The sequence below is a fragment of the Oncorhynchus masou genome, chromosome 18 (genome assembly GCF_036934945.1).
Source record: "Oncorhynchus masou masou isolate Uvic2021 chromosome 18, UVic_Omas_1.1, whole genome shotgun sequence".
NCBI classification, from domain to species: Eukaryota; Metazoa; Chordata; class Actinopteri; order Salmoniformes; family Salmonidae; genus Oncorhynchus; species Oncorhynchus masou.
In genome coordinates, this window is record NC_088229.1 from 12197366 (window position 1) to 12221977 (window position 24612).

The window sequence follows — 24612 nt, forward strand, 5'->3', positions numbered from 1 at the left end:
AATCCAACCTCCTGTCCTCTGTCTAACCATTTCCTCTTTCCCGTGCAATTTTTGTATTTATTTGTTTCTAAATGTATGTCATTACCATCTTTTATGAAATCTTATCTGATAGAAAAAGCTTTTCCTAACTGGCCTTTGTCGCCCTCGTCTGTTTTCTGAACCTTCTGGAGGTGGTACCTTTAGTGCTTCAACCTTGCTGCTTTCTGGAGCATGATGGGCTGCTCTTAAGTCTCCAGGGTCGCGTTCATTAGGTACCAAACACGACAAAACGGACTGAAACAACAAGGCACGTGCTCATTTTCGTTTGCCGTTGCAAAATCTTATGAAACGTTTTCCGTTGAGTGCACTAATGAACGCAAACCTGGCTGTTCTTTATTAATGACTCTATCCAAAACAACGCCATGTTACTCTTTAGCCGAGAGTGTATGTCTGTGTTTTTACAAACAGCACTGACACATCTGGACTCAGACACACACATCGTTTGAAAACGATTTTGCCTTAAAGAATCACTTTCGTGCCTCCGACATCCTTCTCAAAGATTGGGTTGCATGAAAAAAACCTTATGGTTCTGCCTTTTGGAAGAAAAAAAAATGTTTCAGAAATTAAAAACCATTAGCAATGGGGTAACAACTGATTAGCTTTTTTTTACATGGTGAGAATTTTTCGTATTGTAGATGTAAAATGTCACCATGGCGTCTCACCACATTATCATTTTTGTGTGTTGTACACTGCCATCTAGTGGAGTAATTTGACCTTCACCTTCTCTCACAAGGATGGGAAATTGAACTTTGAGGGAAATTCCTTCAACTCCTATCGCAGTCTCAGAACAGTTTAAATTCTTCAGGGATCTCCCCCCTATTTAGTTTTAGACATTTTGTTTTTAGAAAAACAAACCACCTAAACAAGTGATTAATCTTGTTGTTTTGTATTGGTTTAGAACTTCCCCCACCATCTATCTGATGTATGTGTAACCATTTTGCAGTGTTTAATCCTGCAGAAATAACTAGGGTATCAGTCCCAAAAACATAAGCGCATGTCTAAATGCACTAAAATATGCAAGTTTATCGTTAATTATTTTCCTTTTTTAAATATTTTTGTGTCAACTATGATTTGTCCAGGTTCTCTTTCAGCAACATCAAAAGTTTGCTATTTCTTTTGTCTTGATAATGTATTTATTTTATACATAATGGGACTGGTTCCAGATCCAGATTAAGCCTAGTTCTACACTAAAAAGCATGTTCAATGGAGATTCTCAATTGAAGGTACTTCTTAGACCAAAGCTAGATTCAATCTGTGTTCAGGAAACTGGCCCAACAAGGATTGCTACTCAGTAACTACTGACGCATCTCACATAACTGAACCGCTTTGTCATTGTACCACAGTCCCAATGGTAAACCATATTCCCCATTTTATTACACTACTTTTGACCAGGGCTCTGTACTATATAGGGAATAGGGTGCGATTTGGTATGCTATCCTACAGTGACCGTCCCAATGGTTACCCTGTCAGGCGTTGTGTAGCACTCTGAGCTTGCACTAGCTAGCTGTCCCTTTTATAAATAGACGATTGTTCATATGAAATGGAAAAAACTCAACTTTATTTAGCTTTCATGTCAGTTAATTGTCATTGGCACTTTGTTCATTCTTTCATTTAAAAAAAAATAATTTCTCCAGTATTTTTTTAATTGCGTGCTATTGTCACGAGGACTATATACAAATACTCTGCCATGATAAACGCTTCCTTTGTTATATATTTTTGTGTTGTAATGATAAGATATAGGAATGTATTTGTTTTAGTACATCAATGTCTTTTAGTTTTTTTCCTTTCAAAAAGACTTCGTGTAACCCAACAGCCGGACGACGCGGGAACCATCGAACTGGAATCATGATTCTACTCTCATGGCTGGAAACTGCTGCGTCTGGACTGCCTGTTACTCACAATAACTTATTGTTACATTGTCTTCATGGAAATCGTTTTTTTTGTTTTTTTTTACCCCTCTCAAAATATGAAGAGTTGTTGTGAGCAAGTAACATAATTGTATAAGAAAAATAACAGTTTTACCTATGAGAAGACAATTTGTTTTGTATTTACATTTTTCATTCACACTCCCATGAAAGCATTGTTGGACTGATCATTTTTAAATTGTCCTTATTGTACTGTACATATCTGTACTAGGCTATATGAATATATTTACTTTTCCATGCATGTCTAAGTGAAACTACTATGAACACTTACCGTGCTGCAGCTTTAATTAAACAAATAACTTAATGAATATCAAACGTTTCTGTAATATTTGATTCAGACAATTTAACACAATAGATTCTCTCAATTCATTTCAATCTCAATTGAAGGGGTTTTATTGGCATGGGAAACACGTGTTTACATCGCTAACAAAAGTGAAATGGATGATAAACGAAAGTGAAATAAACAATAAAAATTAACAGTAAACATTACACTCACAAGTTCAAAAGGTTTAGAGATGTTTTGAATGTCATTGTCTATATAGTGTTGTAATGATGTGCAAATAGTGAAAGTACAAAAGGGGAAAATAATATGGGTTGTATTTACAATGGTGTTTGTTCTTCACTGGTTGCCCTTTTCTTGTGGCAACAGGTCACAAATGTTGCTGCTGTGATTGCACATTGGTATTTCACCCAGTAGATATGGGAGTTAATCAAAATTGGATTTGTTTGTGGGTCTGTGTAATCTATGGGGAGTGTGTCTAATATGGTCATACATTTGGCAGGAGGTTTGGAAGTACAGCTCTCTCTCTGTGTGTTACATGTACACTTAAATGAGTTCTCAATTCTGCAGAAGCCTATCCCTGTACTGAAGATCTTTTTCCAAGTAATCTGTGCTGTCCTTACTTTATAATTACTACATGCATGCTTGCCACGCGTTGCCATCTGTAACTGCATTAGCGATGTACTGAGGACAATAATGAGAGTATCAACATCAAGGATAAGAGTGACATTTTCCAGGCTCAGAAACGGACTAAGGTGGTCACTTGACATGGTCCAGTGCGCACGTGGTTCACCGCCACCCGAATGATCCTTCCAAATGTACCCCTACTAGCTAACCTCTGGAACACAATTGATTAAGTCGCTAACAGACTAAGGGAGTCATTTTTTGGACAACTGTTTTCATATTTTCTCTAAGGTGACCCATGGAATCAGCAGGGTGGCCACCTTAATATTGTCTGAAGGAAAAACCCTGATGTTGGAGGTATGCTCATTTTATACCACCCCATACAGACCCAGTTCGATCTACCGTACATCCACACCACGATATGAAACGTTGATTTGAACATTCTGACCAACTAGTGGGTCATGCGGCGCCCCACTGTCTGATTCCTATCGCTTGATTTCTGATGATAGTTGCCGATTATATCGACTGATTGCATTGGTATCGGGTGCTTTTATAGTCTAATCTATGATGCATATGAGATGGTAGACCAGCGAGGCCACACGTTGGTATGATAAGTATATGACTACTCACCCAGGTTATCTTCAGTGTGTCATATAAATTAAACAGTACTGATGCAACTGTAGGATTTACAACAGTACCATATAATCCGTTTTATTGTAAACAGTTGTAACCTCTCTAGATGAACACGAGAGGGAGGACAAGCTGTATATCTCGATATAGAGCATGTTTTGGGTGCAGTAATTTGCCATGCCGCTAGTGCGATTCTATTACAGAGATCGCGTGACCGTTAATATTTGCCTTTGGTGAATTCTCCCTCTTATGGCGGAGGGAGCAGTCGGCGCAATGGATTGTCACTTCAATTCAAATGCAAATTTCGTGTTTTGAAGGCAGTATTTTGAAATAGAAGAGATTTCGTTTTTACTTAAAGCACACTTTGTTGTATTCTTTTTACGTCATGGCGGACCGTGGCGTGGATTTTTCCGGTATACCGAAAGAGGTTCGAGACCATTTGGCGGAGTTGGAATTGGAGCTATCGGAAGGTAAGGAGGGTGATGAGGCTTAACGGAGGGGAGTGAATTCAAATTCACACCATGTAGCTTGCTAGCCAACCCACACCGGTATCGATCAAATTAGCACTATGTTTATCTTAGTGTACAAGGTGAATAGCAACATTTGAAGCTTATATAGACACACAATCATATTCAGCCAGTAATGTCTGAATGGCTAGCCAGCTAGCATCCCTTTTCTGTTAGCATTGCATTGACAGACAGTAGAAAGAGAATGGCTCGACCGTGGCCGTGGGTTCTCTTGTCTGTGACGGTCTCGTCCTCGTCTAGGTTTAATCATTCAAATCAATCATTTCATAGCTGTTCTGTATGTAAAGTAATTGATTAATGTGTATTCTCTTACATATCCACGATTGAATATCAAAGCCACACTTGTCAGAATCATCTGCTAAATTTGCTAATCATGTATCTTGTTGACCATCAACTCACGGTTGGTGTCTAGAACCAGTATGTCGCTGTGTTAACCTTAGACTGACGGTGACATTACCCGTCAGTGGATGTATTTATTAATGGAATGTGGGGGTTTCAGTCGACTAATTCTGCATTGCACAACCTGCTTCTCACTGTGTGGCTTTGGGACTGCAGAATGGTAGATGACAGCCACATATGTATATATTCCATTCATTTACATAGAATATGTGTGTATTAGGTATTTGTTGTGGAATTGTTAAGATTACTTGTTAGATATTGCTGCACTGTCGGGACAATAAGCACAAGCATTTCGCTACACTCGCAAGAATACTGAAAAACATGTGTATGTGACCAATTTGATTTGACAGTCATTGTGATGAAACGTCAGTACTGATACTCATCACCTATTCATACAGTACCTGTTGTCTCTAGGATTTAAAATGTTGCTATGAGTCAACGTAGCGTAGGACAGGATGTGATATCATACGGCCCTCTGCATGGCTTGACCTGCGAGAGTAACCTTTTCACACAGCAATGACATAGGCTTCTTCATTTGCTTATGTACACTCTATGAGCTTGAGCTGTGTGTGTGTGTTGTGGCAGGGAAGTGTTAGTTGTGGCGGGGAAGTGTTTGTTGTGTGTGTGTGTTAGTTGTGGCGGGGAAGTGTGTGTGTGTTAGTTGTGGCGGGGAAGTGTTTGTGTGTGTGTGTGTGTGTTGTGTTAGTTGTGGCGGGGAAGTGTTTGTTGTGTGTGTGTGTGTGTGTTAGTTGTGGCGGGGAAGTGTTTGTTGTGTGTGTGTGTGTGTTAGTTGTGGCGGGGAAGTGTTTGTTGTGTGTGTTAGTTGTGGCGGGGAAGTGTTTGTGTGTGTGGCCACATGTGGCACAGGTCCCCATCCCTCCAACAGCTGCACTATAACATCATTGTTTGTCCCTGGGATGCGTTAAGTAGGATGGAGCGGTGTTAAGCAATTAATGAAACAGAAACAGTTGAAGAACGGCGTGATTATGTCTGCCTATTGATTGATGTGCTGCATAAGTTTTGTGATTGTTATTTATTTGTATTTAATGGCCAAACTCACCGAATCAGAGGAAACGCACCTCGATAACCTTGAAGAATGCTGTGCACTGTTTAGGGGAAACGCGTCATTCAGTACAAACTGCCGCACACAACGTAACAAACGTTGAACCGAACGCACCCCTGGGGCTGCTGCCTATGTACCTAGACATGGAACACTGGTCACTTTTAATAACGTTCAAAAACTGATTTACCCACTTAATATGTATATACTGTATTCTAGTCAAGGCTTATGTACCAAAAGTTCAATGTGTTTTCAGTGCATTTTCAACTCTACTGATAGTTTTGCTACAAAAACTGTTTTGTTAAACAGCAAATGTTTCTACTCTGGTCTTGTCATGTGATCTCTAGCCAATGTCTCGCAGATGTGGTGCAAGAAGACCGTGCGGGTAGGCTAGTCTACATAATGAGATTATTATGGATAAGAGCGAGAATATTTGTATTTGCCAAACAGCAGTCAAGCGTCGATCATCATGTCACCAGAATCAGACCCTCGATATTTATTGGAAAGGAGCATCAAGATCACCATCAACTTTCACCACCCTGGGAAGTTCATCATAACTTATTTCATCTGTAGCCTAATAAACGGCATGGTTTCCCAAGTCGGAGTGGGAGGACCACACACCATATCATCACGTGACTCCAAGTTTACTTCCGATATGATAATGAGCAAATAGTGATTTAATAACTAAAAGCATTTCCACTGCCATTTCTCACATAATTAATTTTACTAACACAAAAAGATCCCACCATGTGGAATGAATAAATGATCTGTCTGCATTTATAAAATTGTACCCTAACTTCCTGTTTCTGTCACAGCTGTTGTGATTTTAAAAAAATACTCTGACTTTGGATGGAAACGTGGTTACACAGAACCATATTTTGTCCCCCAACCTGCCTGCCCGTGGACATAACAAACACCACAGAACAGAGCCTCACCAGAGTGGAAATGCCTGTTGGGTTGTTTTAGAGGAGAACAGAGGCAAGCCAAGTGTCCTCTTAAATAACAACACTGTGTGTGTGTGTGTTAAGCCCCCAGTGACCAGTGAGGACAATGAGTCTCATTCAGCTGGTCACAGTCATGGTGGCAGTTAGTAAGCCATTCAACTAGACTCTTTGGTTGTGTCCCAAAAATGCCTTTTGGAACCTAGCCTTGGTGTGCTGCAGTGGCATGAGCGGATCTTATAGGAAGGAAGGAAGGAAGGAAGGAAGGGAGGGGTCAGATATAGGAAGATTGTGTGTGTCTGTGTGTTCAAAGCTCCCCTGTGTTGTGTTTGTTGTGTTCAGCCAGGAGTGACTAGGCGTGACTGACCTGGCCTATTAGCTAAGTGTTGTTTCTCCTACTTGATGGTTGAGAAATGTCCCAACTTTATTTCTCATGGTTGACAGAAGCATTAGGCTTATTTTCTGCTTGTTGAGGTATTTGCCTTCGTCAGCAAGGGTTCATTGAGTTTACTCAGGAATGATACTTTATCGTTGGTGTTTTGGGATACTGAGGCAGGCCTATGACAGAGGTCAGTTGATATTTGAATCTGGTGTTTGTCAGTTGCTGCTTTCATATTGTTCCATAGGAAACAGTTTTCTGCATTTTTATCTTTTTAACATCTTCTGAAACTAGAAGCACAGGAGCTCTGCTGGTGTGTGTGTGTGTTGTGTGTGTGTGTGTGGATAATATGATGAGGTCCTGCCTTACCTACTTACTGACTTCAACTACTGCTGCGGTGGCCAGTCCAAATTATTGCCAGTTGCTTCCAATCTAGGCGGGCTAGTGGATCTAGAGAAACACAGACAGAAACAGCTTCAGCCTCAGAGGCATTGAAATGGGGACAGTCTGAAAAATAAGGACATCAGCAGCACATTGCTATGCTACGCTATCATCCAGCCATTTCGTAGCAGTCTAGACCTATTTGTTTTTCTTTCTAATGCTTGGAGCTGTGCTTGACCGAGCGCTCTCTTGCGCAATGTAGCCTAACCAATGGAATAGTCCCCAAAGTGCAAATTCAAACCTCACCCCAATACCTCAAAGTATAATTAAAATGCTATATGAACCCAGGTGACATCCGACTCGTTAATCGTCCAACTACAACCATTAGTGACAGCACTGTAGATAAGACATGATGGAGAACAAGAATAAGGAAGGTCCTTAACTTCCACTTCCTTCCCTTGGTCAAGTTGTCTCAACTGAACTGTGTACAATGTGGATGGGATTGAGCCTGCAGTAAAGTACCATGTTATATTTTCCTGCCTGCCAGCCAGCCAGAGCCTAGGGGGCTTTACTTGAGACAGATGACAGTCTTGTGACTGACAGACCGCTCCTTCCTCTAGTTTTATAACAGCTGATGAGCCTTGTGTTTTGCTGCTGTATCAGACCTGGGTTTAAATAAAAGTTGACATCATGGATTGCCTGGTTAAATGGACCAATGGAATAGTCCAAAATCTATAAACACAGCCCATCTGGGACTCCAGGCAAGCTAGCACAAACACTTGAAGTATTTGAAAGGTTTCAAATAGTCTTTGAACCCAGGTCTATGTGGTGTATATAGAGGTAGGGTTAAAGTCTCTGGCCATAACTGGTAACAAGGACTTAAAAGCTGAGAGATGCATAATATCCAGCTTGAAGCTCAGCCAAGCATCCCCCTACTCTCTCTAGGGGATTTAGACTCAACTGGACATGATACTGTGGGCCTTGTTAACTCTTGCACCAGATGTTAGTTGGAACAAGCTCTTTTTGTCTGTGTACATTTACAGTAGAGCTTTTTGGAACAAGCACTTGTTGTGAGTTCATAGGCTTTATAGTAAAGCTTGCACCAATTCAGACCATTATTGAAATGGGCTAGCTAGCCTATATCAAATTGACACGCAGATGTTGTATTCAGGCAAGAGTGCATCTTATGTGACTTTTATGCCAAGACTCAGGGTTCGATACTGCGACCATCATGATTTATTCAAACAGTAATGTAAATAAACCATCTTCCTTAAGAGGCAACAACGGCACAGGAATTGTGTGTGTGTGTGTGTGTGTGTGTGTGTGTGTGTGTCAGGGTTCCACATACATGGAGGTTTTGCAAACCCTCTGGGCCAGTCAATCATCCCCATCAGTGGCCCGCTTGGGCCAATGAAAATAATATTTTAACAATGTGTTTTTTAATCTTGGCGACACGCAATTCTGTCATCATGGAATAGCCTGCCTTGAAAATCAGACATTTCCTCGAGGCTATGGTCCTTGAAAAGTCTTGAAGTTCTACTGCTCCAATATAATTTGTTCTGTGATTTAATTTCTGACCGTTTTTTGAGAGATGTAGGGGCTTTCGTTTGTTTCCTGTCATTTCAATTGAAGGGTATTGTGTTAGTCTGTTGCTGTAAAACCATGTGTTGTCATCAACTTGGTTTCTCGTTTTAAAACATGATACAGTGACCACTCAATAACTCTTCAACATCTCAAATGTCAAGACTTATCAATGTCTATATGAACCCTGTGTAGGCTCCTTGCTTGGCCTGCAAATGAAAGATGAAAATCACCTGCTATTGAAATGATGCACATATCAGTCGCTTTCCTGTCAGCTCTTGACCCGGGCCAGTATTTTTTTTTTCATTCGGGCCAGTAGCTTTTAGCTGGCTCGGTGTGCCACTGGCAAATGTACCTGAATGTCGATCCCTTCTGTGTGCAGTACGCGTAGGGCCTGTGTCTACCACTTCGTGTAGCCATTACAGCCTGTTTTTGGGTAGATGGAAAGGCCTGGTAGAATCATAATTATTTGTCTCAATCCAGTGCCCACTTGTTTAAAAAACACCATCACAAGTGCACTAGCCAAGTGCACAAGTAAACTACTCTAGCCAAACACAAGGTCTTAGATTTTTCCCAGACTATAAAAATGGTCCCCAAATGTGGTCTAAGCATTGTTGTGGACTTAGAGCATCCAAGTGAGTTGTTTTTCCTATACATTTTGAGAGGAAAACCTGAATCACAATAATAAATAAAAAAATTGGTATCAAGTATATCTTTTTAATTCTGCCTTCTAGAGGATTTTGCAGAAAATAGCACATGGCACTTTGAAATCTGCGATAAATACAATTTTTTCCCCCTTTGCTTTTACAAAGTGCTGAGCGATTCGTGTTTTTTTGAGGTTGTTTCGGTTTGATAAAAAAATTAATCGGTTCGGATAATAAAAAATAAAAAAAATACATTGTGAAATGACATTACAATGATTTTAGAGCTTTTTAATGGAAATTCCAAAGCCAAAAATAGGGAACATTAGATTTCCAAAACATTGAAGATATTCCATTGTCTCTTTCATGTCCACATTGGGTAGAAACCAATAGAAAGATTTTATATTTTATGAGGTAATAACATATTTCAGTTTTATTACTTAGTTTTTATTTGACATTATTTTCAAAAATTCTTTATAGTCATCTCTGTTCAGGCAGTAGCAGCCATCCTGCCATACCATCTAATGTTAATCTATGTGCCTGCATTATGTAGTGTGTAGCCTGACTAAGTATGCTGCAGAGCTGTCTGACAATCATTTGACTAGTTCTTCAAAGTAGATAAGGCACACTTTCACTAACTGTCTGTCCCTCTGGTCGTTATATACAGTCCTCTCTCATGCGGTCTGTATGTATGTAACCTAACATAGCAGGCGTGAAAGTGTGTCTGTCCAGAGATCAGTATATAATGACCATGTTCCTGTCCCCTCCCCAAAGGTGGGAATGCAGGCGACAGGCTTAGATCCAAAATAAGCCCATAGAAATGGATTCCCTCTTCCTCTCTGAGGTCTGCCCCAGATGGAGAAAAAAAACGGTGCAATAGATTATAGATTTTCTTTTATACGTTATGACTTTACTTGCATAAATTGTGGATGGAAACATGGTCAATGTACACTGAACAAAAATATAAACACAACATGTAAAGTTTTGGTCAGATGTTTCATGATGAGCTGAAATAGAAGATTGCAGATATTTTCCATATGAACAAAAATATTATTTCTCAAAAATGTTGGGCACAAATTAGTTTACATCCCCGTTAGTGAGCATTTCTCTTTTTCTCTACTGTGAATAGTTAATTATGTTTCCCATCCCATGTTTCTCCTTGGGGTGGGCAAAGGGTTGAATAATTCACATACTATCAATTTTTTTATTGAACCTTTATTTAACTAGGCAAGTCGGTTAAGAACAAATTCTTATTTACAATGACGGCCTTGTTCAGGGGCAGATCGGCAGATTTTTTCCTTGTCAGCTTGGGGGTTCGGCCGTCACCACTCGTCTCTGTCCCAGGAGGCACGGCCGTCACCACTCGACTCTGTCCCAGGAGGCACGGCCGTCACCACTCGTCTCTGTCCCAGGAGGCACGGCCGTCACCACTCGTCTCTGTCCCAGGAAGCACGGCCGTCACCACTCGACTCTGTCCCAGGAGGCTCGGCCGTCACCACTCGTCTCTGTCTCAGGAGGCACGGCCGTCACCACTCGTCTCTGTCCCAGGAGGCACGGCCGTCACCACTCGTCTCTGTCCCAGGAGGCACGGCCGTCACCACTCGTCTCTGTCCCAGGAGGCACGGCCGTCACCACTCGTCTCTGTCCCAGGAGCCACGGCCGTCACCACTCGTCTCTGTCCCAGGAGGCACGGCCGTCACCACTCGTCTCTGTCCCAGGAGGCACGGCCGTCACCACTCGTCTCTGTCCCAGGAGGCACGGCCGTCACCACTCGTCTCTGTCCCAGGAGGCACGGCCGTCACCACTCGTCTCTGTCCCAGGAGGCACGGCCGTCACCACTCGTCTCTGTCCCAGGAGGCACGGCCGTCACCACTCGTCTCTGTCCCAGGAGGCACGGCCGTCACCACTCGTCTCTGTCCCAGGAGGCTCGGCCGTCACCACTCGTCTCTGTCCCAGGAGGCACGGCCGTCACCACTCGACTCTGTCCCAGGAGGCACGGCCGTCACCACTCGTCTCTGTCCCAGGAGGCACGGCCGTCACCACTTGTCTCTGTCCCAGGAGGCACGGCCGTCACCACTCGTCTCTGTCCCAGGAGGCACGGCCGTCACCACTCGTCTCTGTCCCAGGAGGCACGGCCGTCACCACTCGTCTCTGTCCCAGGAGGCACGGCCGTCACCACTCGTCTCTGTCCCAGGAGGCACGGCCGTCACCACTCGTCTCTGTCCCAGGAGGCACGGCCGTCACCACTGGTCTCTGTCCCAGGAGGCACGGCCGTCACCACTGGTCTCTGTCCCAGGAGGCACGGCCGTCACCACTGGTCTCTGTCCCAGGAGGCACGGCCGTCACCACTGGTCTCTGTCCCAGGAGGCACGGCCGTCACCACTGGTCTCTGTCCCAGGAGGCACGGCCGTCACCACTCGACTCTGTCCCAGGAGGCACGGCCGTCACCACTCGACTCTGTCCCAGGAGGCACGGCCGTCACCACTCGTCTCTGTCCCAGGAGGCACGGCCGTCACCACTCGTCTCTGTCCCAGGAGGCACGGCCGTCACCACTCGTCTCTGTCCCAGGTGGCACGGCCGTCACCACTCGACTCTGTCCCAGGAGGCACGGCCGTCACCACTCGACTCTGTCCCAGGAGGCACGGCCGTCACCACTCGTCTCTGTCCCAGGAGGCACGGCCGTCACCACTCGTCTCTGTCCCAGGAGGCACGGCCGTCACCACTCGTCTCTGTCCCAGGAGGCACGGCCGTCACCACTCGACTCTGTCCCAGGAGGCACGGCCGTCACCACTCGTCTCTGTCCCAGGAGGCACGGCCGTCACCACTCGTCTCTGTCCCAGGAGGCACGGCCGTCACCACTCGTCTCTGTCCCAGGAGGCACGGCCGTCACCACTCGTCTCTGTCCCAGGAGGCACGGCCGTCACCACTCGTCTCTGTCCCAGGAGGCACGGCCGTCACCACTCGACTCTGTCCCAGGAGGCACGGCCGTCACCACTCGTCTCTGTCCCAGGAGGCACGGCCGTCACCACTCGTCTCTGTCCCAGGAGGCACGGCCGTCACCACTCGACTCTGTCCCAGGAGGCACGGCCGTCACCACTCGACTCTGTCCCAGGAGGCACGGCCGTCACCACTCGTCTCTGTCCCAGGAGGCACGGCCGTCACCACTCGTCTCTGTCCCAGGAGGCACGGCCGTCACCACTCGTCTCTGTCCCAGGAGGCACGGCCGTCACCACTCGTCTCTGTCCCAGGAGGCACGGCCGTCACCACTCGTCTCTGTCCCAGGAGGCACGGCCGTCACCACTCGTCTCTGTCCCAGGAGGCTCGGCCGTCACCACGTCTCTGTCCCAGGAGGCACGGCCGTCACCACTCGACTCTGTCCCAGGAGGCACGGCCGTCACCACTCGTCTCTGTCCCAGGAGGCACGGCCGTCACCACTCGTCTCTGTCCCAGGAGGCACGGCCGTCACCACTCGTCTCTGTCCCAGGAGGCACGGCCGTCACCACTCTCTCTGTCCCCACGGCCGTCACCACTCGTCTCTGTCCCAGGAGGCACGGCCGTCACCACTCGTCTCTGTCCCAGGAGGCACGGCCGTCACCACTCGTCTCTGTCCCAGGAGGCACGGCCGTCACCACTCGTCTCTGTCCCAGGAGGCACGGCCGTCACCACTCGTCTCTGTCCCAGGAGGCACGGCCGTCACCACTCGTCTCTGTCCCAGGAGGCACGGCCGTCACCACTCGTCTCTGTCCCAGGAGGCACGGCCGTCACCACTCGACTCTGTCCCAGGAGGCACGGCCGTCACCACTCGTCTCTGTCCCAGGAGGCACGGCCGTCACCACTCGTCTCTGTCCCAGGAGGCACGGCCGTCACCACTCGTCTCTGTCCCAGGAGGCACGGCCGTCACCACTCGTCTCTGTCCCAGGAGGCACGGCCGTCACCACTCGACTCTGTCCCAGGAGGCACGGCCGTCACCACTCGACTCTGTCCCAGGAGGCACGGCCGTCACCACTCGTCTCTGTCCCAGGAGGCACGGCCGTCACCACTCGTCTCTGTCCCAGGAGGCACGGCCGTCACCACTCGTCTCTGTCCCAGGAGGCACGGCCGTCACCACTCGTCTCTGTCCCAGGAGGCACGGCCGTCACCACTCGTCTCTGTCCCAGGAGGCACGGCCGTCACCACTCGTCTCTGTCCCAGGAGGCACGGCCGTCACCACTCGTCTCTGTCCCAGGAGGCACGGCCGTCACCACTCGTCTCTGTCCCAGGAGGCACGGCCGTCACCACTCGTCTCTGTCCCAGGAGGCACGGCCGTCACCACTCGTCTCTGTCCCAGGAGGCACGGCCGTCACCACTCGTCTCTGTCCCAGGAGGCACGGCCGTCACCACTCGTCTCTGTCCCAGGAGGCACGGCCGTCACCACTCGTCTCTGTCCCAGGAGGCACGGCCGTCACCACTCGACTCTGTCCCAGGAGGCACGGCCGTCACCACTCGACTCTGTCCCAGGAGGCACGGCCGTCACCACTCGACTCTGTCCCAGGAGGCACGGCCGTCACCACTCGTCTCTGTCCCAGGAGGCACGGCCGTCACCACTCGTCTCTGTCCCAGGAGGCACGGCCGTCACCACTCGTCTCTGTCCCAGGAGGCACGGCCGTCACCACTCGTCTCTGTCCCAGGAGGCACGGCCGTCACCACTCGTCTCTGTCCCAGGAGGCACGGCCGTCACCACTCGTCTCTGTCCCAGGAGGCACTGCCGTCACCACTCGTCTCTGTCCCAGGAGGCACGGCCGTCACCACTCGTCTCTGTCCCAGGAGGCACGGCCGTCACCACTCGTCTCTGTCCCAGGAGGCACGGCCGTCACCACTCGACTCTGTCCCAGGAGGCACGGCCGTCACCACTGTCTCTGTGCACGGCCGTCACCATCTCTGTACGGCCCACCACTCGTCTCTGTCCCAGGAGGCACGGCCGTTGTCTCTGTCCCAGGAGGCACGGCCGTCACCACTGTCTCTGTCCCAGGAGGCACTGCCGTCACCACTCGTCTCTGTCCCAGGAGGCACTGCCGTCACCACTCGTCTCTGTCCCAGGAGGCACGGCCGTCACCACTGTCTCTGTCCCAGGAGGCACGGCCGTTCGTCTCTGTCCCAGGAGGCACGGCCGTCACCACTCGTCTCTGTCCCAGGAGGCACGGCCGTCACCACTCGACTCTGTCCCAGGAGGTGTGTGTGTGTGTCATCCTACCCCACATGTAGTTGTTGAGGTGTGTGTGGCAACAACTTGGGTCATGTTGAGTTGACAGGGAATGGGTAGGAGGAGGAGTTAACTCAGGTTGGATAAGTTCAGGTTGTCTCCAGTTGGCAGCACATATTTTTTCCTTTCAAATTGATAATGACCCAGCTCTTCTTTGATCCAAATCTTGATCGGTAGCTTGCAGATTCACACGCTTCAAAACGTCACTACAGAATATTGCTCTAGCCTCGTTGTTGTGACATGAGACCGGAGACATTCTCTCTTGGTCTAGGTTAAATCAGATTGACAAAGCATGACTTTCCACATGTTTAGAGACTGGGTATATATTCTCACTGTTAAACCATGCATGAAGTTAGCATTTGGCCTAATCACTGCATTTAGGCTCAGCGTCTCCCCTTCAGGGCAAAGCTCGGTCAGTCCCAGCAGAGTGACAGAACCTGTTCTCTGGGATGATCACTGTGGAGCTGTTCACCTTTTACTAAGTGAGTGAGTGGGATGCACCTGTTTCACATGAATGTTTCATAGAGTTATGTCAGGTGTTGAATTGGGGGAGGGGAGGGGGGGGGCATGAAGTTGGATTCACTCTGTCATAAAGGTATACTGCGAGATTCTGTTCTACGTACCTGGAGTCAGATGAATGTGTGTTTATCACGCTTGTATGAAGGAAGTTAGTGGTAGTTTCGCGAGCCAATGCTAACTAGCGTTGGCGCAATGACTGGAAGTCTACAGGTACGGTACCTCTGCTTGTTGTGTTGACTTGAGAGTAAACTAAACCCGGGAGTGGGCAGAATACATCAGCCCATTCAATATTTTTGTTGTGGGCAAACACAAAACATTCCAGGCCTCTCTTGAACATCTAAAACTAGTAGTATGTTTTATAATGGACCTATATCGAGTAGTATGTTGTAATGGATCTATATCGAGTGATGCGTTGTAATGGATCTATTTCGAGTGATGTGTTGTAATGGATCTATTTCGAGTGATGTGTTGTAATGGATCTATATCGAGTAGTATGTTGTAATGGATCTATATCGAGTGGTGCGTTGTAATGGATCTATATCGAGTGATGCTTTGTAATTGATTATGACAAACAAGTCGCTCCCAAAAAATTCAGTGACCCTCTGTTGAATTTCGAAATAGTGATGTGGCCCTCGAGCCAAAACGTTTTCCCACCCCTGTGCTAAACCAAACTGCCTTGGAGTCAGTCAGAGGCCCAGTGGATTCCTATAAGCATGTGCTGACACCTACCACCACTATAACCACTACATGCCAGTCACTCACTCACACCCAGATTCTACAAGTTTACACATCTATCATCACTGCAGAGAGGAGAGGCATTGTGTTACTAAAATGCAACTGTCACGTTCTCTGATTTACATGTCTCAGACAGCAGGGAGGGTCAGTGTGACATTGAGTCCCATCAGGTAGTCTGATTTCAGATGTGTCCATGTAAACAGCATTATAATGGAAATTGTTATTTTTGCAAAGCATGTAAACGTTTAAATCCAACTCTAATCTGACTCTTCCCAATTGGGGCAGGTAAAACTAGCACCTGCCTAATGCGGGTGGATTTTGTCGGGTAAGATGTCTCTTTCATCAGCCACGTTGGTGGTGATCAGGGCTCCACAGTGCGAGCATTTCACTCACATTTCTGAATACGAGTAGTCAAGTATGATCACATTTATAGTCAAATAAATGCTGCAGTAGCTGTTTTCAAATCATTTTCGCCATTTTGTTTCATAGCTGATAAACTATAGCCAATTCCACCTTGCGCTGAATCACTGCCTGGCTTGGGGCTAATTGGTCTAATTTACTTTAAACGAAAGTCTACTGAAGTGAGACTTGGTCCTTGTGTTTCTTGGCTATTTAATTAGTTTTGTTCACAAGCTTGGTTGTTTTTCTCTGTTTGAGTTTCAATTTTAAAAATTACAAAGCATGCTCATTTTTACAGCAACTTTTTAAAATTTTGTCTGGTAAAAAAATCTGAGTGGCTGGGAGCTTTTCGAATGTACCTGTCAGTGTGGCTGGTGGACCAAAAAGAACCTTTTATGCCGCTTTCACAGAAATCACATTGTTGTGTGCATTGTAGCCTTACTCAATGACTGTATCCCAAATACAAAACTATTCTCTATATAGTGCACTACTTTTGACCAGGGCCCTATGGTGCCGTTTGAGGCTCACCCAATGGCTCTATAAACTACAGCCTTGTTGTCTTTGCCTGCGTTGTGTTCTTTAGGGCATGTACCGTAAACAAAACATTTTAAATCGGTGTGCATCAGAAAGCAAAAACTAGACCTAGTTAGTAGTCCATCCCTGTTTCAGTCTGTTTTGTTCCATTTGGTGCCTAATGAACATGACCCTGTTGTCAGAATGTGCCAACCGATAATGTTCTGGAATCTATCTGCCCCTCCAGCGTCCTGTTATCCTCGCACGCTCACTCTCTCTCTCTCTCTCCTCCTCTCTTTCTTGCCCCTCCCTCTCTTGGTCTCTGTCTCCCAAACAGCGGGCTAGGCTCCCTGGATGTGGTCATTAGTGTGAATTGTTTGTGAGGGTGTGGAGAGAGCGCTGAGCATTTTCTCAGCAGTTGGTCACTTTCTAAATATGAAACCAGTGCGTATGTCATGGGTTTTAGCAATGTCTGAATGGATGCTGGACAACACACTGGACTGTGAGCTTGTTGATATGTGTAAAGGAATCCTGTGGCTTATTTCAACAATGTTTTATCTCTCTCAATCCCTATTGACGTATGGTTCGTTACTGGGTTTGTGTAATTCCATGTGTACTTCATGGGTTGTAGGGCTGATTTTGATAGGTTGTGTAGTGTCTAAACTTTCTCTGCTATGTGTAGCTTATAAAATCTTTAGGAATCCGTTGGTTGTGATTTCAACAATGTTGTTATCTTTCTACTGTAAGCCACTTCTTTCCCTGCGGATACATTTTAGGAATTCACTTGTTGATTTCAACAAAGTTGTAAGTCTTTATGGACTGATGTTCCCTTACAGGGTTTGTGAAAATGTAGTCCTCGGCTCTGATCCTTATCCTTTATGTCGGCCTCAGAGGTGTGTGTGTACCCCCCATAATTCAACTCTCCAGAGAACAAAGGGAATGGAACCACTGAATGGATGTGGTTTAAAAAGTCAGGAAAAGTTCAGTAGGCTGGAGCATTGTACTGTACAACATACATGATTTGTTTTAGCCTTACATTGGTTGGAATAGGAGGGCTAATATTGTATAGTAACAACATGTACAGACTAACTTGTGTAACATTTGAAGCCTCGAGGAAGTGTCTGATAATCAGTAGTGACAATTTAGTCCAGTCTTAGTCGCTTCCTGAATACCAGCTGAACTGGTCATGTTATTGTCAGCTAGTGTAGTCTTAGTGCTGTTATAGTGGGTTGTGTTATGTAGTAGCCAGTGGTAGTCTGTTATAGTGGGTTGTGTTATGTAGTAGCCAGTGGTAGTCTTAGTGCTGTTATAGTGGGTTGTGTTATGTAGTAGCCAGTGGTAGTCTTAGTGCTGTTATAGTGGGTTGTGTTATGTAGTAGCCAGTGGTAGTCTTAGTGCTGTTATAGTGGGTTGTGTTATGTAGTAGCCAGTGGTAGTCTTAGTGCTGTTATAGTGGGTTGTGTTATGTAGTAGCCAGTGGTAGTCTTAGTGCTGTTATAGTGGGTTGTGTTATGTAGTAGCCAGTGATAGTCTTAGTGCTGTTATAGTGGGTTGTGTTATGTAGTAGCCAGTGGTAGTCTTAGTGCTGTTATAGTGGGTTGTGTTATGTAGTAGCCAGTGGTAGTCTTAGTGCTGTTATAGTGGGTTGTGTTATGTAGTAGCCAGTGGTAGTCTTAGTGCTGTTATAGTGGGTTGTGTTATGTAGTAGCCAGTGGTAGTCTTAGTGCTGTTATAGTGGGTTGTGTTATGTAGTAGCCAGTGGTAGTCTGTTATAGTGGGTTGTGTTATGTAGTAGCCAGTGGTAGTCTTAGTGCTGTTATAGTGGGTTGTGTTATGTAGTAGCCAGTGGTAGTCTTAGTGCTGTTATAGTGGGTTGTGTTATGTAGTAGCCAGTGGTAGTCTGTTATAGTGGGTTGTGTTATGTAGTAGCCAGTGGTAGTCTTAGTGCTGTTATAGTGGGTTGTGTTATGTAGTAGCCAGTGGTAGTCTGTTATAGTGGGTTGTGTTATGTAGTAGCCAGTGGTAGTCTTAGTGCTGTTATAGTGGGTTGTGTTATGTAGTAGCCAGTGGTAGTCTTAGTGCTGTTATAGTGGGTTGTGTTATGTAGTAGCCAGTGGTAGTCTTAGTGCTGTTATAGTGGGTTGTGTTATGTAGTAGCCAGTGGTGGTCTGTTATAGGGGGTTGTGTTATGTAGTAGCCAGTGGTAGTTTGTTATAGTGGGTTGTGTTATGTAGTAGCCAGTGGTAGTCTTAGTGCTGTTATAGTGGGTTGTGTTATGTAGTAGCCAGTGGTGGTCTGTTATAGTGGGTTGTGTTATGTAGTAGCCAGTGGTAGTCTGTTATAGTGGGTTGTGTTATGTAGTAGCCAGTGGTAGTCTTAGTGCTGTTATAGTGGGTTGTGTTATGTAGTAGCCAGTGGTAGTCTTAGTGCTGTTATAGTGGGTTGTGTTATGTAGTAGCCAGTGGTAGTCTTAGTGCTGTTATAGTGGGTTGTGTTATGTAGTAGCCAGTGGTAGTCTTAGTGCTGTTATAGTGGGTTGTGTTATGTAGTAGCCAGTGGTAGTCTGTTATAGTGGGTTGTGTTATGTAGTAGCCAGTGGTAGTCTTAGTGCTGTTATAGTGGGTTGTGTTATGTAGTAGCCAGTGGTGGTCTGTTATAGTGGGTTGTGTTATGTAGTAGCCAGTGGTAGTCTGTTATAGTGGGTTGTGTTATGTAGTAGCCAGTGGTAGTCTTAGTGCTGTTATAGTGGGTTGTGTTATGTAGTAGCCAGTGGTAGTCTTAGTGCTGTTATAGTGGGTTGTGTTATGTAGTAGCCAGTGGTAGTCTGTTATAGTGGGTTGTGTTATGTAGTAGCCAGTGGTAGTCTGTTATAGTGGGTTATGTTTAGAGGTTGACCGATTATGATTTTTCAATGCCAATACCGATTTAGAGGACCAAAAATAGCCGATACCGATTAATCGGCCAATTTTAAAAGAAAAAAAAATAAAGTTTTAATAATAATTAAAATTAATTTAAAAAAAATAAAAAATAAAAAAAAATATATATATATGACAATTACAACAATACTTTTATGAACACTTATTTTAAATGTTTTTTTATTGATGTATTATATTAAGTTGTCAACCTCAAATAAATAATGAAGTGAAAGTGCAATATGTGCCATGTAAAAAAGCTAACGTTTGAGTTCCTTGCTCAGAACATATGAAAGCTGGTGGTTCCTTTTAACATGAGACTATAATATTCCAAGGTAAGAGGTTTTAGGTTAATATAGTATTTATAGGACTATTTCCTCTATACCTTTTGTATGTCATATACCTTTGACTATTGGATGTTCTTATAGGCACTTTAGTATTGCCAGTGTAACAGTATAGCTTCCGTCCCTCTCCTCGCTCCTCCCTGGGCTCGAACCAGGAACACATCAACAACAGCCACACTCAAAGCAGCGTTACCCATCGCTCCACAAAAGCTGCGGCCCTTATAGAGCAAGGGGAATAACTACCCCAAGTCTCAGAGCAAGTGACGTTTGAAACGGTATTAGCGCGCACCCCGCTAACTAGCCATTTCACATCGGTTACACCAGCCATTAGGCTGATAGGCTTGAAGTCATAAACAGCGCTGTGCTTGCGAAGAGCTGCTGGCAAAACGCACGAAAGGGCTGTTTGAATGAATGATTACGATCCTGGTGCTGCCTACCGTCGCTCAGTCAGACTGCTTTATCAAATCATAGACTTAATTGTAACATAACTCACAGAAATACAAGCCTTTGGTCATTAAAATGGTCGAATCCGGAAACGATCATTTCGAAAACAAAACGTTTATTATTTAAATACGGAACCATTCGGTATTTTATCTAACAGGTGGCATCCATCATTCTAAATATTCCTGCTACATTGCACTACCTTCAATTTTTTGTCATAATTACGTAAAATTCTGGCAAATTAGTTCGCAATGAGCCAGGTGGCCCAAACCGCTCCATATACATTTACATTTACATTTAAGTCATTTAGCAGACGCTCTTATCCAGAGCGACTTACAAATTGGTGAATTCACCTTCTGACATCCAGTGGAACAGCCACTTACAATAGTGCATCTAATATACCCTGACTCTGCGTGCAATGAACGCAAGAGAAGTGACAATTTCACCTGGTTAATACCGCCTGCTAACCTGGATTTCTTTTAGCTAAATATGCAAGTTTAAAAATCTGTACTTCTGTTTATTGATTTTAATGAAAGGCGTTGGTGTTTATGGGTAGGTTATGGTTGGGTATGGTTTCTACTGCATTTGTGTAACAGGCAGGCTCCTCGTGGAGTGCAATGAGAGGCAGGTGGTTAGAGCGTTGGACTAGTTAACTGTAAGTTTGCAAGATTGATTCCCCAAGCTGACATGGTGAAAATCTGTTGTTCTGCCCCTGAACAAGGCAGTTAACCCACCATTCCTTGGCCGTCATTGAAAATAAGAATGTGTTGTCACGATATGTCATCGGGGTCTGGCTGCCATGTTTACTGAGCCCACTCCAGATTAGGCCTGGTTTATGAGCAGTAGACCCCAGCTATGACGGGGCGTGGGAGAGAGGAGAGGCCTGCTCTGTTCTGCACCTGACTCTAGGCTGCAGTGACCTAGCCAGGCTATAGGAAGGGAGAAATCTCTCCAATTCTCCTCCTCCCACTCCATCCTCAACCCCTGCAGTGCAGCACAGCAGATTCCCAGGCTCTCACTTCAGCAAATTCCACTCATCTACAGCTCAAGACGACTCCTCCACTCGGCCCTTCATCTTTCTACCAATCATCCACAACTCCATTTGAATAAGAGTTTCCATCCCTCCACACTTTACTGTTCATCCTCCAGTCCCACTTTCCCACACTGTCAACACATTTCCTCAAAAACCGTTGATCATTGTTTTCTCACAGATGCTTACATGACTAGCCTGAGCATTCTTCTGGATAATAATCCACTTCCACTTCATTATTACTTGCATATCTTGTAAATTGCTGAGTCAGTCAGTAAAGGTTTAGAATGTAACTAAATGCACCTTCTTGCTTGCTGCTATACCCGTTGTTTAACTGTTCACCTTATAGCAGCTGGGTGAATAATGGTGATTGCAACCTTTCGGTTACTAGTCCAACGCTCTAACCAGTAGGCGACGCTGCCACCCCATTAGCCTACATTGAGGCCTACCACTAGGCCTACTGCCACCCCATAGCCCTCTCTCAAGTATTCTTGCAGGTCCAGACAATACGCAGCCCTGTGGGACGGACACGCAGCCCTGTGGGACGGACACGCAGCCCTGTGGGACGGACACGCAGCCCTGTGGGACGGACGGACAGACCTAGGTCTAATCTAACACACCACCTAATATACATTCGAACCAAACTTAATCTTCCACACAAGCAGCACAGTTGTGGGGAATCCACCTCTTAAGGGGGAGTTATGTAATGCTGCCTGACTGCATGGCAATGAAGTGTTTCATCATAGCTCGGTCACCTAAGTGTGACACCAGTAGTGAAATATTATGACTCACCCCCCCTCCCCCTTATCCCTCCCCCTCCGTTTTGGGCGATCCTCTGCGAACCACATCAACTCGGAGTGGTGTTCCAATTCAACTTTGAGCGATGGGTAGGGCTTTTTCAGCCCAGACTTCCTATCAAGGGGTTATCAAAACTCCCTAGCAAGATGGCTGACAAAATTACTAGAATGGAAGTAAATGTCAGTAATTATAACTTGATAACAAATCATGAAAAACATTTACAGTTAAGAGGAATGTTATTTAATGTATAGAAACACAATTAGGCATATTTTTGGGTCATAAAGTACATTTGATGAAAATTGCTATTTTAACAAGTGTGGAAGGACCACCAGAGGGCAGGCTGAGCTCACAGATAGTAGATATATTCTCCTTCCCCTATAAGAGAGAGTATGGAACCAGCAGGGGAAAAAACTATCTCTGGAAGATGGCCACTGAGACAGAGGGAGCTATCCATGAAGGACCACTAAGACGGTGACAATCTCGTGACTTTTGTTATAGTTTAAAGATAATCTTATTGTGTTCCTGTTTCATCTGGAGAAGAAGATGTATGTTTTTCCTTGGGAGATTTTCATTGATTATGTTGGAGTGTTTGTGCTGACCAAATGCCCTCAATAGAGAACTGTGTTCAATCAAGAAAACCTACTCCTGATTCGTTTATTCCACCTTTCCACTTTAGAGTGACGCCCAATTACTTGGTCCGCTCACATTGGTGGAGAATGCAGGCATTAGGTGGACGAGTGACACAAGGATAAGTGAGTACATCAAGATTCTTCCAGTAGACCCGGAGGAACCATTCAAGAACGATGGATAACGCCCTACTACAACAATTGTTCACGAAACAGCAGACCATCATAGAACTCCTGCAACAACAGCTGAGCCGGCGAGAAGAACCTAGAGTTAAGCCAAGAGCGGCTGCTCACGCCATCTTACCTCGTATCTCCAAGGAGGATGATATTGAGGCCTTCCTCATGACCTACGAAAGGACGGCCACCTTGGAAGAGTGGCCGCCCACAGAATGGGCGAGCACATTAGCCCCTCTTTTGACCAGGGTGGCTCAGGAAGCCTATTTTGACCTGGATTCCCGCGAAGCTGCGGATTATGGGCGACTAAAAACCCGAGATCCTGTCCCGGTACCAGCTGACTGCCAGAGACAGGGCCGTAAAGTTCCATCAATGGACCTATACAACTCTACCCGTCTGTGCCCAGATCTTCGCATTAATACGATTGACGAAACAGTGGCTAGAACCTGGAAAGGGAGTAGGACATGTGATAGAGACCCTCGTAGTGGACAAGATATTGAGGGAATTACCCAGTGACTTAAAAAGGGTTGTTGGGCAAGCTCGTTGTCAGCAGACGACACAGCCCAGGCGGTGGAAACATATCGGTGGTCTACAGGGGAGTTGTTAAAAAGTGACAAGGAGGAATGGAGGAATTCTTCCACTCTCGTACCACGACTCACCCCTGTGCGTCCGCCACCGAAACGTCCAAACCCTCTCCGGAGGTGGGAGAAGTCAGACACCACACAGCAGGGTCGGTGTTATAAATGTCAGTCTCCCGACCATTATGTCCTAGCAAGGACGAGCCCATGGTCACGGAGTCATCACTGCCTACCCCCACACATCCCGTTTTGAGGGGGCAGGATCAACACTGTTGGTTAGCAGAGATAGCTCCAGCCCCAGAGATTCCGGTTCGAGTCGAAGGACAAGATGTGTAGCCATTCTCGACTCGGGAAGTATGGTTACGTTAGTAGAGGAGCGGATGGTGACGTCCGCAACACTGCTACCAGACAAAGTAGCCGTATCATGTATCCATGGAGACACCCACTATTACCCCACTGTGAATCTGCCTATTCTCACTCTTAAAGGAAGGTGTACAGTCAGGGCAGGGAAAGTGCCCCAGCTGAAGGTGCCACTATTGATCGGGAGAGACTGTCCCCTATATAAGGAGCTTCGGCAGATGACATTATGCACGGGAAGAAGGGGGACAGGAAAGAAAAGACTTGTGTCGGTTATATCAGGTTCAACAGATACGTACAAGCATATTCCACCCTCAAACAGACGGGTTGTGTGAACGCTTGAACAAAACAATTAAAAGCATGTTGAGAAAAGTGGTGTCCCAGGACGGGAAAAACTGGGACATGCTTCTCCCACACTTAATGTTTGCCCTGCGAGAAGTACCCCAGGCATCCACTGGATTCTCTCCGTTTGAATTGCTCTATGGGAGACCCTGTCGAGGGATCCTCGACTTAGCCAAGGAGACCTGGGAGACCCAACCA

At 45.9% G+C, this 24612-nt stretch overlaps 1 pseudogene; it reads left to right on the plus strand.

Moving 5' to 3' along the window:
• Nucleotides 1–3736: 3736 nt before the first annotated feature.
• The window catches only part of LOC135503978 (disco-interacting protein 2 homolog B-A-like), a 92867-nt pseudogene continuing 71991 nt past the window's right edge, over nt 3737–24612 (plus strand).